General features: G+C 38.5%; 1 long non-coding RNA gene across 1 annotated transcript; it reads left to right on the top strand.

Moving 5' to 3' along the window:
• Positions 1–12,777: 12,777 nt before the first annotated feature.
• LOC138064216 (uncharacterized) lies at positions 12,778–16,339 on the top strand. Its single transcript, XR_011137492.1, has 3 exons — positions 12,778–12,918; positions 15,730–15,869; positions 16,192–16,339. It is a non-coding gene; the product is annotated as an uncharacterized lncRNA (long non-coding RNA).
• Positions 16,340–17,123: the final 784 nt, after the last annotated feature.

Genomic DNA, 17,123 nt, shown 5'->3' with positions numbered 1-17,123 from the left:
AAAAAAGGGAGCTAAGTAACACCAAGTTACCCACATATTTAGGGGAAGGGTGCGGTGAGATGGTGAGAGGGGAGAAAGGGAAGGGCAGTTAAAATCTGCTACTCAGCATTTGTGACATTGTCAAATCCTAAGGGTCATGGGTAGTTGATCACATGTTTTCCTTTTTCTGACACGATTGCATTGAGGACTGTGCTGTAAAGCAACAAGGCCAAAGAACAAGAAGATAAGAATTACATCATTAACTACTGCAAGACCTTCACAATAAAGTTTATCAAGAGTGATGTGATTTTAGTAAAGAAATCTGAGGTGGACACGATGGAAAAAAAAAAAAGAAAGATGGAGCTTCTAGACTAATAAACCTAATCAACCCCAAACATTTTTTGTGTGTGGGGGGGGGAAACGGAGATTCCCATCTGTCTTCTTATCTGTGGCATTGGATGAATTTAATGTTGGCTGCCTAAAAGTTAAATATCTATCCTAAACTAGTGTCTCATCCAGGTTTCCTTTATGGTCAAGAGAGGACAGTAAGCTTGCGACTAGGTGAATCATCCCATCCTAAAATTAGAATTTAAACTAGATTAGATTAACTGCTATAAGGAGATGTTGATCTCTCACATTTTACTGTTGAAGAAGGCTAGATGAACAACTTTGATGGAGCATACAGCTTGTAGACAGCTAAAGTGAAGTTAGTCTGACTGTAGCTGTCCTAAGTCATGCTTGACTACAACAGCAACTGTTTTCTGAACCTGTCTGGAAACAATCTTTTCTCCACTTCCTTCACTGGTCAAGTTTAGAAACATCTCCTGAAATGTGCCTGTTCACTAAAAAAAGTAATAAACAATTCAGGAAAAGAAAGCAAGCCGGAACTGCTACTGAGCCAATGAAGGATGGATAAAATACAGATAGAACTAAAACTGCATTGAACTGGTCAGGAAGGAGATAAAAAAACCACACAGGCGAGGTGTGTGGATCCATTCAAACATAATGAGACAACAGTGAAACAATTCCAGCAAAAACAAGATTGTCTGAATCAGTCAGGTGAGTCACCAGTTCAGATAAAATGAAAATGGTTCTGAATGTCTGTCCCAAATTTAATCCAATTCAAGTTTCAATTTCTCCGAACGCAGAAAGTTCTATTAACCCTTCTTGGCTAGATTTCACCTTTCCTTTTTTCACTGCCCACTGCTTTAAGATGAAATAAAAAGAAAGGGAAGTCATTGAAGTACTAAGAAAGAGTCAGATTTCTGATAATCCAAGGATTAGCAAAAAAAAAAAAAAAAAAAAAAAAAGCCGTGAAATTTCTCAAGGGAGTCAGGCCTGTGACGCAAACGGCAACTGGTGGCAGGCAGATCCTCTCCTCAGAGCACATAGTCAGGGGCTGATTTCTGAACCTCGACAGTACTTCCTAAGGCTACTCGCCACAAAATAGAGACAAGGTTTTACATCCAGTGTGCATCTAAATCAAACGAAATTCAAAGCTAGAATAAATAGATATATTTTCAATGCAACCATCGGGGAAAACTCTAATTGCATCATTTTTGATGCCAGACTGGCTTCTTTCTTTGTACTCAAAGGCCTGTTACATGCATTTCCTCTCCTAATTCCTGACTTATACCTGTTAATAGTGGGAGGTGGATAGCTTGAGAGGAACTTCCTCATTTATCTCCTCTAGAGGTTTTCTGGGAAGAGGCAGTAGTAGGGAGTAAAGCAAGATTGCTTCCAAGTCCATCTTGGCAAGAACATGCCTGTTAAAGCCTCTTCTTCTTCTAATTGATTTTGAAAAGCAGCACAAAAGAAAGTGGTGTTGTTTGACAGCTGCCTTGAATGTCTGAGTGTCAGAGTCAGTTAGCACATGCCACTGATTATATTCTTTCAGCTCAGATGCTTAAGTGGCAGTTAGCTTATGCATGTGTTAATGGGACTGGAAAGAAGGAAAATGTGTCCTCCTCAGTATGGGAATTCAATTGATGTTTCCCTCCCTTTTTCCCCCTCCTCTAAAGGGGGGGGTTTACATAGTTTCAGGATTTTTTAAAAACATGTATTTAAATAGAATGGACAGCTTCTCATTCATTTTCCTCTGTTTTTGTCTTTCCTCCATATTAACATTTTCTGTTCTTCATGAAAAATAATCCAAACAAAAGGAAGCATGAGTAATCAAAACTTGAGGGAAAGATGACAAAACTTTCTTTGGCCTGCTGAGTTGTGATAGGTTTCATTCACATATATAGCAAATAAACTCTTATTTGGTGTCAAAACTATTTATATATATATATATGTACACATGCATAGCATATGCATATACACACACATATACTATAACAGTACATTTTATTTTTGATCTTGGAAAGGACCATTTCTTAGAGTGGTCGCTTCAGGAGAGAGATAAGATAGATACAAAGAAAAGGAGGTTAATTGTGTCAGATACTTCCAGTTAAACATCCTCCTTTGTTCTGCCCTTTGAGGTATGCAGAAGAAAATACAGAGTGAGACTATTTAAGTTGCTGGACACCTCAGTAGCAGATGAAATTATCTACACTTCTAAGAAATTGTTTTGCCAACAATTCAGGTTGTATTAAAAAGCAAGAAAAAAAAAAAAAGACAGACAGATACATTCACATGGTATTTTTTCAATTCATTCTAGAGCTTCTACTTTAACACTAAACAATACTGTCTTTGTAAATTTGCAACCCTATTAAAAAAAAAAAAAGAAAAAAAAAATTCCTAAGATGTCCTATATAGTCCTGGCAACATACCTTCAAGGATCTATGAGAAGTGCACAAGAATTCTTAATTACCTCAGCAGCTTCAAATCTTTTCAAATATATCAGTTTTTCTGGATGTTTAGGCAATATCTTAATTATTATTCTCATTTACCATCTCAGGAACATACCATGGGAAATCATTGATCACAACTTACAGGGAGGTGAAGGATAGGATCTCAACCTAGCCCTGAAGAACCTTATGTGGTTACTTTAGGTCATCAGATCTTCATCCCATCCCATCTCATCCCATCTCATCCCATCCCATTCAGAGTATTTTATCTCTGAGCATCTAGTCTTGCAAAGAGCTTTAATTATTCACCAGCTTCCACTTCAGCTGAGCCCACTCCAGGGCCAGGCATAGAGTGGGGAATCATTTCATCTTGCTTTAATTACCTGAAATGTAGAAATATATGGGAGTCCATACTTCAGTCTCTCTTTCTGTTAACAAAAAGAAATAGGGACATTTAGGGCACAATTCAATGATCTATTTTTGACTTCCACCTTAGGATGAGATGAAGTGTGCTTTAAACATCCTTGATTCTCCATTGATTACAGAGCCTCAAGTGACCAGCTCAGATGTCAAGCGCTACATCTGAGCAGATGAATCTCACTCAGGCGGTTCGTGTTTGACTTAATGACTTTGCACGAGGGTGTCGGGGACAAGACTCACAAGGAAATGCATATCATCTTCCTCCACTTGTGGTACAGTGATATTTTACAATCCTGTTTTGCAGCAGGTGTTCAATATTCACCTCTTCGCCACGTCTGCAATAGCGAGAAGGCCAGAAAAGGTGTCGAATCAACCTGTCGTGGCTGTGCCAGCAGCTGCCATCACAGGAGAAATCCTCCTTGAGGACAAGATGCCAGTAGCGGAGGTTTGCTCAGCAGCAGCAGCAAAAAGACAGATGTAAAATCAGTAGCTGATGATTTTACATCAGAGGAGTGAATGTAAAATCAATGAGAAGTTTTAAAGTGGGGAATGGCCTAAATTTAACAAGGGGAATTAAATCAATGTTTCTTTTAGCAAATGGAAAGATTTTCCCTTTCTCAAACCAAGACTATGATTGGCAGAATGCTAGGGACAATTTCAACAGAACTTTCCTTTAAGCACAACTTTGTGGCATCAGAAACACAATGCACACAAATATTTCCACTCTGCATTTCACTGAATGGTGACTGATTCAAACAGTCTAGAGTCTTATCAAGAGAACAAAATATGTAGTGGTTGCTAAAAATCATGCTGGGACAACGAAGGGGAAGGATAGAAGTGAGGAAAATAAGATAACAGAAACAATTTCCCAGAGACAAAATCTCTTCCCCCCCCCACCCCCCCCCAGTGAGATTTCATTTTGAATCATTTATGATTATCAGGCTTCACACGAAAATATTATTGTATTTTTCCTTATAATTTTCACCGTTCCCTTTTCCTTTCCCTCCTATCTTTCTTCTCTTCCATCTCTTCCTTTTTCCCAGGGAAAAAATAAAGAAGGGGATGAGAGATATGGAAGAAGAAAACAAAAGGAGAAAAAAGAAAAGGGAAAATAAGGGCAAATCGTTTAAAATGAAGAAGCAGAAACAATTCAGCACCATTCTTTCCTTTTCTTCTTTTTTTTTTTTCTTTTCAACTTTCTTTGAAAAAATAAGAGTAAGAAATGGAAATAAGGCCATCTTCCAGTTGAAAAGATTTTGAAATGAAAGTTTTCAGTTAACTCTACTGTCAATCAGTAAAGGTTAAGCACATGCTAAGCTTTAATTATATGCTCGTAAGGAAGTTCCAATGAAACATTCATGTTCATGCAGAAAGGACCTTGGGACATTTTTCATTTAAGAAGTTTGCACACATATTTAATTTTAACACTTAATGCTTAAGTGTTTTGCTGAATAGTCTTCCCTTCCTAACATTTAAGACTTTATGCTGAAACCTCTGTTATACAACATATGCTTTCTCTGAACCCTATCCCAGTGATTTACGTATGCCTGAATATCGTTCTCCCTTCTGAAGATGTGTGATCAGGCATGGGCTAGTAGATGACAGTTTTGGTGCTTGCAATGCTTTGACATATTCTCTCATCCACTCATCTCCTTCCACGCTCTACAGGATCCTAATATGTGAAGAAGTCTTCATTTCTCATCTATTTTAATGTTCCCCATTGCTCTAAATCAAAAGACATTGAAATACATATGTATACATACGCAGACATATATACGCACACATAGATATATATACATGCACATCTCTGCTGGCAACATGGCTTCTGCCTGCGCTGTTGAGATTCCAAGAAGAAGAGCTCCAGACTATCTCTTTTTTTTAATTTATGTTACATTTTGGGTATCCTTGGTTAATATTCTTCAACACTTAATTCTAAGGAGAAAGGACTCCAGTAGTCCAGATTTCTTAGCCTGAGAGTAAATTTCAAATCAGCTGACTTAAATTACCCAAAAATTCAACAACTAAACTAAGCTGTCTAGCATCTCTGTCAACTGAGTGGAAACAAAGAATGTCATTCAGACTGAAATTCTCTCTGTTCTTCCGGAAGATGCTTGTCTTTGAGTGGCATAGATCATCCTTTGCAAATATATACTCTCTCTTGAATATTTCTCTTTCGCCCATTTGTCTCTGTGCCAAGTTCTCTCTTCGCTCTCCCGTAACTACCTAAATGCCCAGCTCCTAGCTAGCCAAACGAAAGTAGATTAATCTCCCATTTGCATAACTACAGTATTTTCCAGTACTTGCAATAGGGAGCGGCAGTGGATTCTTGCCTTATATAGCAATGCTTTTGCAATGAAGGTGAGACCCATACTGGCACCTGCTTTAATAAAGCATGAAAATAAGTATTTTGAGATTCTTCAGGATAAAAACAACTATATTCCAAATCCTGGAGCTTTTGAATTTCATAGATAATCTGCAACAGTGGATAAATTCTACATAGTAATATTGAGAATTTGCAAGAGATGATACAAAATTTTTCACGTAGCAGGAATATTAACAAAAGTATTCTTAAGCTATATTTTAACTATTTCTATATATTTGAAATATTAAAAGAAGAGTGAGATGATTTTAAAAAACCATGTTGTACAAAAGAGATAAAAGTGAATACTTGGCAATTACAAGATCATTTTCAAAACCTGATAATATAACCCTTCAAAACCAAGCATTGAAATGAATTTGCATGACATCGTGTAACATAATTCTTCAACATCTTGATCTTTTTTTAGATCCTTCATATTTAGCCATATAGAGCACATACAAGACCAGATATGTATTATCAATTCATTTGTTCCATATTTAGGTTTATATCTCCTGCCCAGACTGGAAATGAGAAAGATGGTCTTTCTAATTGTCAGTTTTAAGATTCAGATTCTGGATGTGGGCTTTTAATTGCTATGACAGCAATGTGTTTACTGTATCTAAAGATATGCAAACTGCTTTATGAGTAACTCAGTAGTCTACCGTGTGTTTGTTTGTGATCTTGTTCTGTTAGGGGCTGATCCAGAGCTCTTTGAAGTCCTTGGAAATATTTTCATTGACTTCAAAGGGCTTTTGGCTCAGACTCTTATCCTTAAATACTGAATAGATTAACAATTGATTTGTGAATAGTTTGCAATGCCAAAAGGAAGGAAAAAAAAACCCAGCATTTAAAAAAATTATATGTCTGGCAAATATTATCTGACCACCTTTTATTAATATGTGTATTTATATTAAACCAGTACCACAGTGGGATATGTACAGTACTGGGCTGCCAGAGCAGTGTCAGAGAAATGTGATGCGCTATACAAGGAAATATTTAGTGATATCCATGCACTTTATACACAGCTTCACCTATGCCTATTCCAAAAGCGAGGCCACTGGAGTATTCAAGGATGCACAACCATTTTCTAGGCAGAAGCTCTTTCCCAGATGTTCAGTTTGACCTGGGGCAACTCAATCAAAGTCTGTAAGGTTTCCAACATTTCTAGCGGGGATTTATTTTTAAAAATGTGGCATATGGATTTTTCTGGCAATAATGAAATATAGCCGTGCACACTCCATTAAATAAAATGAGACTGTAATCCTTAAAACTACGTGAGTAACTGGAATTGGAAGACTGGGAGCTGGAAGAAAAGAAGAAAGTTGAGGGTGAAGAAGAGGAAGAGGGACATTTGAACAGGTACCCCATACAGCCTACGGACTCAAAGGACACAGACAACCTGAAAGGATAGGTAGATATAACATTATATAACATATTTAACACAAAAAACTCCCAGAAAAAAGGTGAGGATGACTTAAAACCATTTCAATAAAGATTCAAAATATTTTTTAATATGTTCTTTACAGTTGTCTGCAGCTCATCCTCTTGTAACTTAGAAGCATAAAAATGCTGCTTTTGACAATTAACTATCTTGATTTGTATTGCAGCAGTTTTGAGACTTTCAAAGCAAGATGAGAGACTTAAGAAACTCTACCTGTATAAATTCAGTTCCAGTTTCAAAGAACTTAAAATGTCAATAGACAAAGCAGAGAGAAAAATGACTCACTGCAATATTCCTGGGCTTTGTTACAGAGCCAGGGCCTGATCCTCCAGTTTGTGTAGCCTTGCACCCCAACACAAACTGGGAATATTGAGATTCGGTAGCATTTTCCCCCCTGCTTGCCTTCAGGATGTTTGATCACAAAATGAGCAATTTCACGCAGAGCCACATCTTTTGTGTCAGACACCTGGAATTCAGCACAACTCTCTTTTCCGTGTACATGCTCTCCTGCCTTACTTAGTCTCTTAGCTCTTCCAGAAAAATGCCTTCCAAGAACCCTTCTTCTCTCTTCACTGCTTTTAAGCTTGAAAATTATTTCTTTCTCTTTTTATATATTGGGATAACATTTCTCCTTTCACTGTGTTCTATCTAAAGGGACATTTAGGAGACTCTTCTGCAGTGACCTCTGCAAGGGCATCATGACCTTCTCCCTTAAAAGCAAAAGACTGTCAACTAGCCCCTTAATAGGCACATGCACCTACGCTGCCCTGTCTGTGTACGTGCTTAAGTATAACTCTCTTCCGTCCCCTTTATAGGTAGGAGCATTTCTGAGTGATGTTAGCACTTAGTAAATAATAAATAAAAATAATAGCAACAATTTAATTCCATTTAGTGAAATAATTTGCTGCCTAATCACAGTAATAAAAGGAGTTCATTATGCCACCAGGAATGTTTACTAAACATGAGGCTTTCTACAGAGTAACTCGAGCAGCTGCTGCTGAGGTCTTGTCATATTGCAGAAACACTCAACTGGCCAAAAATTCCTGGTGCAGAGACATCAATCTCACTCCCTGTTGGCTGCTCAATTCACTCTATAGACAGCTAGTGTTGCTGTCAGTTTTGTGTCTACGGTGGTCAATGGAATTTGGTAGCAACGCACTTAAGTAGCATATTGCTTTCTGCATGAGGAGTGGGCTGCACCATCTCAGTGACAGCAGTAGGGGAGTCAGTAGTTTTGGTAAAAAACAAATAGTTCTGGAGCCATTAGGAATATAGAGGAAAATTAGTGCTGTCTTCTTCATTGCCTGTAAAACTCAAGCCCAGAGGAGCCACCTCTGTACTTTCCTGTGTGCTTTCATTAGCCTAAAGAGGCACTATGTAAAGAAAATATCGAAAAGGTAAGGTATTTTAGAGCTTTTGTTCAGCGCAAGAGAGTAGAGCCAGTTAGACTCATTCATGTATCTACCTAGGCAGCTAAATTTCACTATAGGCACAGATTAAACATCTATCCCTATCTTAATGACTCCAAAGCCCTATCCTAACCACTTAGGCATGTCATGGACATCTCTGTTTTGCCACAAGATTTGCAGAGCTCTTTAAAACTCCATAATTGCACCTTCGTAAAGCCACTGACTTGACAGAGACAAGCAGCCAGTAACTGTCTTCATCAAAGTCAGCATTAGGATTATTCATTTTGGGATTTGCTTTCTGGGCATCTATCTTATCAACCCCTTCGCCAAGGGAGCCTGATGCACATGGACAGTGATGAACTTTGCTCAGAGGGCAGCTGCTCCTGTTCAGAAGTGCAGTAGGAGCAGGTGGCACTGACCATAGCACCTAACTTTTGCTTAGTGGTTAAAGCTGCTGCACAGAAGTCCCCTGATGTCAGACTGCCTCATCTTACAGTTGTCACAACTCAGGAGAGTGCCTTAACTGTTAGGCTTAATACAACACTGTTTTACTGTCATCGTGGCCCCCAATATATCTAGTTTTATGTTTAGGAAAAGATAAGATATGACAAGGTAAAGTGAAGTGTAGATGGGTGTCCACCCAGGTATGTTCTTATTTTGTAATAACTGTTGTATATTTCACTCATAAGGAGAAACTCTGTCACATTTACTGCTAATAGATCATACATGAACACTTATCATAAGGTATATTGTAAATTCAAAGCCTAGCTTATTTAATGATAGTTTGCTTATATCGTCAAAACTTATAGGAACATAAAAAGGTAGAAGATTCACTGTCTCAGTATAAATATGCAATAATAAGGTCTAGATTAGGGCAATTAAGGTCTAGAAAGGAAAATCATCAAGATAAGTATAGGATCTGTTATGCCATATTTTCTGGCTCAGTGACAAAGTCAATGGGAAGGGATACTCCAGAAACAGTTATCCAAGCCTTGCTCTGGACTCACATAATAAAGCCTTATTCATCTTTAAATGGGTGCTTGGTTGCCCTCAAAAGCGGGGTCTCATGTAGCTAAATGGGAAGCTAGCCCCATCACATTGCTTGGTACTGTTGGCTGCAGAAAGTGGCATGCCTCCTGGCACCACAGCCCAGGAGGACCTCTCAGCGCTGGGGGGACTTTACTCAGCTGCAGGACCTGCTGCTGGCCTTCTTGCCAGTAAACTAAGACCTCCTCCGCATCAGTTTCATAATTCTACTTTCTAAAATACATTCTCAATATTAATTTCCTGCAGGATAATTTTTCATCAAGTGATTTACACAGTGAAAATGATTCTCAAGGAAAGTGCCCGGAAAGCATGAGCGGAAAGACAAGTAGCTCCTAGTACTCCCAAAGGGGTATGTAGGGAAAGTGGAAACGCGAAGTAACTTGCTGTGATAAATTGGACTCACGACTACGAAGCGAAAGAGAGCTCTGCTGCTCGGTCTAAGGGGCAGCTTGTCCGCACGTGTACTTTTTTGTCTGTTCTGTCTATTTAGCTTTAAGCTCCCAGAGAGCCAGAACTCAGTGCTTACATGTACGGTAACCAAACAACTCTTCCAAGAGCAGACTTCACACATAGCAGCAAAAAAAAGCTTACAGTAAAAAACTGTCAGCCTTAGTCATACATATCTGCACATGCCATGACTGCTTTGTCTCAGCACATATAGTGGGATCTTATAGTAAAAGCTATATTGTCTACTTCATGTACTTTGGTGTAGTTGTTCCCAGCAATGTACTTTGGTGTACTTGTTCCCGATAATTCACACTTCAGGGTTAAACGTATTTGATCACAGTTCATAAGAATGGCTTGTTTTCTTTCTTTCTTTTTTTTTTTTTCCCCTGTGTAATCCAAAGGGCCTTGGGAAATTGGTATCTTTTCTTGATTTAATTAAGAGGGATCGTATATTTTCTTTCTGTGGTATTTCCCTTTCTGTTCACTTTTGCTAAATCATAAACTTAACTGCATTAGATCCAGTGATATGCAAATGCGTCCTTTAAAAATCCACCACCCCCTAAGCTCCAGAGACATGTGGGGTGTACTACACGTTGAAATCAGAGCCTCTGGGGTTCATCTGTTGTTAGTCCTGTCACAAGTGGCGTCCTTGAATACACACTGATGTCGTGTTCCCCCCTTCCCCTCTCTTAAAGTACTTAAATTTGTGGATTGTAGCATTTCCAGGCTTTGAAGTGGCACCTACAACTAAACTGCCACCCACGCTTCACTCTATTTAGGTCAGAGTCCCTTCAAACTAGAAAGAAAAAAGCCACACACACACACACAGAGACACACACAAAACAAAACCGATGCAGAGAAAATCAAATAATGAGGTGCAGCCACCCAAGGCTGGTGTGAAAATCAACATATGGGGAATTATTGCGAGCGTCGGGCTCTGCTTCAAATGGGCTTGTTTTGCCTGGATCCCCGAGATGAGCAGAAAAAGGCAGAGTCAGTTGCTTCAATAATCGCTGAGCTACCTGCAGAGAAACAGGCAACCATAAAAACAAAGAAAACAATAGAGAAAGGGATACAGAGGGAGCCTCTGCTGAGTGGCGTAGGATGGGCTAGCTGGCGCCTCCAAGAGCTCTTCTAAAACTGCAGGTTAAAAATACCTTCTGCGGCAATCATTACAAAAGCCAGACCTTGGGTTTTATACGAGCCTCTATTGCTCAGGCACCTGTACAGAGAGCTTTCCAGCGCAGTGGAAACGAGGGGGCAGGCGGGGCTCTGTTTCACTGGGTTGCTCCCTGCCCAGGCTGAAGGTTTTGGTGGACCGCTGCTTTGAGCGCCCAGGCAACAGGTAAAGTATGGACAGGGGCACAAGGCTGCTTATTGTTGATTTTTCAGTCCAGGGGAGGTCACTTAATGGGGTGTGCTTTAAAAAAAAACAAAAAAAAAAAAAGAAAAAAGAAAGAAAGAAAGAAAAAAAAAGAAAAGAAAAGAAATCTGTTAAACCACACAAAAAAATAAATTATAGAAGTATTCCTATGTTCTCAGGGACAGTGATGTGATCAATATGACATCAATAAAGGGCACTGTCCAGAAGAAGTGAGTGGATTCATTTCATAGAGCTCTAATCTCTAAGTCTCTCTAAGACTGGTAAGATAAGACACCCTTGGAAGATGCTCACCTCTCCTTTCACTTTGATGATCTCATTTTGATTTGAGAAGTTAAATCTTTTCATATTGAAAAGGTAAGAAAGTTTTAACTTTATTTTATTGTGTTGATTCACACTTTTCTGGCTACCAGGCTATCTAATAGCAAGTATTTAAATATCAATCCGCACATAGTTTTGATATAGTGTAACGGCTAACATCAAACGTTTTAAGTTAGAATGCTTCCTCTAACACAATTAAGAAATACAACAATATAAAGAAATGCTAGGGATTCAAATTTCAGCTTTTCTTCCCAGAAAAATGTACAATTTATTTGTCTGTATGTGGATGAAACACATATCAAAGCTTGGCAGGAAAACTGAATTTCAAAATGTCAGAATTTGGAGAGGAAAGCTTTCTTTAGCCCTGTGGAGAAGGCAGGGAATTTGGATTGGAACATGGTAAGAAGGCCAAGAAAATAAGACAAAGCCAAATGATGGTCTTTATCTAAAAGCCAGTAAAATCCTGTTTTAATTCCCATGGAAATTGTTTTTTGGGGGAGTTTTTTTTGTTTTTTAGGGCAAGGAACAGGGCATGCAAATAGAAGTGAAATGTCTGAATCCATACTACTACTTATCTAAAAGCAATGAACTGATTCCAAAATGAGCTGAAGGTCTGCCTACATTAACATTTCAATTCAGATTAAGAGTGCACTTTTTCAGTGAATCTTCCAATGGTCCCATTTTGGATAAAGTTAAAGCAGATGATGTGCTCCAGAAGCCCACCTATTGCCCTCCGGCTGTGAATAGGTGCACAGTCTGCAGTGCCACACCGCAGCTAGTCTGAAGTAACGCCCCTGAAATGGGCATTATGTAGATGCAGGGACTGCAGCACCAACTGTTTCATTTTACAGGTCCTCTCCTATCGAGTGGCACTACTTGCTTGGTTGAATAGTTGAAGGCTATCCTGGGAGTCGTCTCATTCAAAGGTAGCCCAGTTCATCTAATACTAGCCAGGTTCCAGCAGTACTACACTTGTTTTCCAGTTTGCTGAAAGATTTTGAGTTTGATACTGAAAATAATTCTTTGTTTGTTTTCTTACCAAAAGTTTCAACCCCATGCAAGCTTATCAAGAGTTTATTATTTAGGGCTAGGCCTTCAACAATATGAATGCAATGCAATGAAAACTCAAAGTGCTCCGGGTTGGAGTCTCCCAACAAATTGTAGTCAAGCAAGGAGGGTGATTAAGCTCTTATCTGTCCCCTCAAGTCTCCCTCCTAAGTCAATGTGAAGCAAGACAGACTGCCAGAGGACAGCTGAGATCTCTAGGCACAAGAGATGCTTGTCTATCGGTTGGCTACAAGGACTTACCTCCATTGACACAGGTAAGCACTTAAAGTTTGTTGAGATGATATTCCTCAGAAATATGAGGTGTTAAAATGCGTATGTGTTTGCGTATGTGTGTGTATACTATAATTATAACCATGCCAGGAAAGAAAATATTGCCTGTACTAAGATACTACAACGACCTTAACACTATTTGTACTGTGGTGAATATTTCTATCTCTTTGTTTTGCTATAGTTTTATATCCTTCTTAAACCACATTAGAGAGACTGGTTCCCATATCCCCTAGTAGTGATTAGTCAGTCATGAGAGAGAAAGTTCCAAAAGAAACTGTGTATATATACAATATAATAATTTTTCATTTTTACAACTGTAATAAAAGCAGGAAAAAAAAGAGAAGGGAAAACAAAAACCAGCCAAACAAAAAATTAAATAAAAACAACGAATGCTACTAAAAGGAAAAATAAAAGACAAAACTAGCAATGGCAGGTAAGGATTCAGATAGAGCCTTCAAATCATACTAGCAATATGAAAAGCGTTCAGCACCACTCTTCATCCAGTAATAAGCATAAAACAAAACTGTATTAACCCCAGATGATACACATCTCTCACCTGAAGCAGACTCAAGCTAGCTAGAAAAGTCAAGCAGTTATCATGAAAATTACATGAATGATTTATAAGACCAACATCCCAATTATTCTTAGAGAAGAAACACAAACCATAAAATCCCTAATGCCAGTTATTTAGTGAGGTGTGGTTTTCATTTTCTTTCTCATCTTCTTCTTTTCTTTCAACCCGACAAAGATAACTTATCTGAACAATAGAAATATCTGCTGCACTGCCCCCGTTCCTACTGCCAAAATGTATCTAGGTAGTAATGAAGTTTGGAAAACCTTCACAGAAGCTTGCTGAAAATATTCCTGAACGTATACCCTAGAGTGATAAGATGGCTTACGTTTCATATCAGCGAGGAGAAAATCAAGGTAAAATACAGGCTAAGTGACATGCCCAGGGTCTCACCACTACTTTTGGGCAGACCAGAGATGTAAGCCCAGGCTAGTTTTATGATCAGAGACAGTACTTAGCTACACAGACTTTGTTTTAGAGGTGGTTACAGCAGAGGTAGCTGTAAATCCTGAATTTAAAGCTAGGAAACTGAAGCAGGGAGAGAGAAAGTGATTTGCGTATAGTAAGTTTGTCGAAGGGCTGGCAGTTAAGCACATGATTTCTAAGACTGAAAACAGTGTCTTAATCACAAGCCCATCCGTTCTGAGCAGCAGGGAAAAATTATTTTTCTTATAATCTACTCCCAGATAATGGCTATTCAACAAGAAGTTGAGTGACATTATCAATCTGGATTTTGCAGAACCCAAAGTTTGCCACACACTTAGTAGGAATTTACATAATGACAGATTATCATTAGAATCAACTGAAAATTTTAATTTGGAAGATACTTGCGGCAACATCCACAGTCACTGGGATTAAAAAGATTTGAACTCAGAGGTAGCTAAATGAGGCCTGCAAGAGGAGACAGCAAAATATCTACCAACCGATTTCCTGGAAAGTCATTGAGTTTGTTTTTTTTTTTTTTTTAATTGTTGATTTTTTTTTTAAATTATTGACTCCTTAAATACTCCTCAAAGCTTGCCTATAGAATAGCTTTTACACTGGGGAGAATGCTCCTGGACCCTTACAATTTGAAATTGTAAAGTAACACCACCCTTGTCAATCACGTGATTTCCTTAGAGGGACTTAGAATCCGCTCTGCACTGAAGACTTAGGCCTGGTAAGAAATAGCCAGTAACCCTTATGTAACTTATATAGAAAATGCAGAACACAGGAGAGAGAAATCCTTTAACCTTGTAGCCTAAACCAATTATTTCAGAGAAAAAGAAACTTGTTGACTTTCTTTTCTTCTGATGTGTTTTCATAATGCTTTTTAACATTTTCTGTCCTGACAATGTTCCTAAAACCTGGTTTTGAAACTGTCTTACCCAGTACTTTTTCCTCAGATAATTGCCCCATTCAGTTCTTGATAGACCATTCAGACAGCTGTTTATATCATCTCATTTCTTCTCCAGGGAAAAGGCTGTCATCCATTCCTCCATATACAAATAGCACACAGAAAGGTGCTGAAACTGATTTAGACACAATGAACGTGAAATATTGCAAAACATTCTCACTTTCCTTACAATGTGAGATACACAAAAATATTTATAATCCACTCCTGTTGCTGCCTAACTCTTGATTTCCTCCAGGCACATATACTAACCTTTCTTAAACTAGCATTTCTTGCACCATTCCCAAATCTGTCTCAGTCTTATCCGAATTCTTTGATTTCTCTATCATTTATGTACCCTTTCTGGATCTACAGAGTAGACACTCCTCATTCTAGGTCATTATAGGGCTTGGTCTAATAGCCATGCTCAGAGTATGCCTAATAGATCAGGTGCTTCAGGAAAAATAGCTAGAGGAAGGTTGCTGATGAGAACCCTCTTCTGACACACAGTTCACCCACTGGCTTAGGAAATAGAAGACTTGGGATCTATTCCCACCTTTTTCAAGGGAGAATTAAAAGCTGCTGCTTAGTTAAAGGTTCTGTGATGCTGGAGGTGGGTACAGGTGTACTGTCAATTATCTATATTAAAACTGTCCATTTCGCGAAGAGAAATGGTGCAAGCTTTATTCCTAAGCTTATTACCTGTGCATTTAGCTTAAGGTGCAGAGCTGTAAATTGCAATGCTTTTACTACTATTTTATATCAATAATTTTAAAAGGAGCCAGAACTAAAATGAAAAAAATCTTTGTGCTGTACAAGTGCCTCACCACTAAGATACAGTCTCTTTTTCAGTTCGTTGCCGCTCCTTGTCTGAAGCCCAGTGATGCACAATCCTCTCTCCAGCTCCCTCTCCCACCTCCCCATACCACCACCACGGCATCCTACGATGATGAAAATAGCTGTCACAGCTGTGATGACCTGGGGCTGAAATGGTAAGTGCTATAATAATGAGCACTATGGTGCCTAAGTCCCTTTGTGAAGCTAGTTTTAATCTCTCACTTATCAAAATGAGATATTACTCATCTCTGATAAAGTCCGTTTCTTTAGGAGATCTCAAAGAGCCTTTCTGTGGAAGTCAATAATACCATCTTCGTTCTACAGCTAGGGCATAAAGAAATGAAGTGAATTACTCAGCTGTAAAGTGGCTAAACTGCAGGGGCGAGGGGGGAAATATGGAAAAAAAAAACAAACAAACAAACTAAGCAGCTAGACAACACTCCCTATTGTACCCAGATATTTCTGTTCTTTGCCTAGGAACATCTTGATGATAAGTACCAGAAGAATATTGAAGTAATTAAATGTGGGAGTGACGGAGCCATAAATGTACCTACATTGAAATGTTCAAATCACCTGCTGTCATCGAAATGTTTGTAAAAGTCATTTTTCCATACCCTTATCAGTCATGTGGACAATTTGCCCAGATCAGCGCCACATCTATTTGGAAAACAGTTGAAGCTAGTGTCTGTTCTGAATATTTTTTCATCAAGTGAAGTTTTGTTACTGAGAAATCAGGTTTACTTTCCCCTTTCATAGCTAGAGAGCTCTCTTCTTCACTTCTTGCCTTGCTTCTTTCATGGAGTACATGAAGAAGGACCCATGGCATTACTAATATGCAGTCAAAACGGCTATGCCACCCCAAGATACATCTGCTTAGGGAGATTAACGTGAGTCTCTTAGATAAATTTTTAAATCAAATTCATACAAGACGTCTTTAGAATAATTTATAGGTTTCGTATAAAATGATCAAACTAATCTTTAAACTCAGACTGGGTTTCTTGGTCCTACCATGGCAGTAAAGAAGAAGCCTGTGTAGTGATGTAGAAAACATATCTGGAGCCAGTATATCATTAGGTCAAAATACACAGTTACCTTGGAAAAAAAAAAAAAAACACAATAATTAAGTATTCTTTACTTCTCCCCTCTTCTTTTCTTTCCCTCTATCTCTCCTCTACTTCCTTCTCTTCTCCACAGGCTCAGTTTTTTTTTTTTTTGCTGAGTATTTTGGAAAATAAATTAGTTGAATTTGTGCTATCAGGTAGCCTGTCATTAAGGGGATATTTGTCTTTTTCTGCTTGCTTTGTGGTTTCTCTCAAAGGCTCAAGCATGAGGGTTATATCTCTCTTTATCTCCATTGTGTTTTAACTTAGAAGAGAAAGAAAACAGTAGAGATATTTTATCTCCTTATA

The sequence above is a fragment of the Struthio camelus genome, chromosome W (genome assembly GCF_040807025.1).
Source record: "Struthio camelus isolate bStrCam1 chromosome W, bStrCam1.hap1, whole genome shotgun sequence".
NCBI classification, from domain to species: Eukaryota; Metazoa; Chordata; class Aves; order Struthioniformes; family Struthionidae; genus Struthio; species Struthio camelus.
This window is presented reverse-complemented; position numbering and strand designations above follow the sequence as displayed.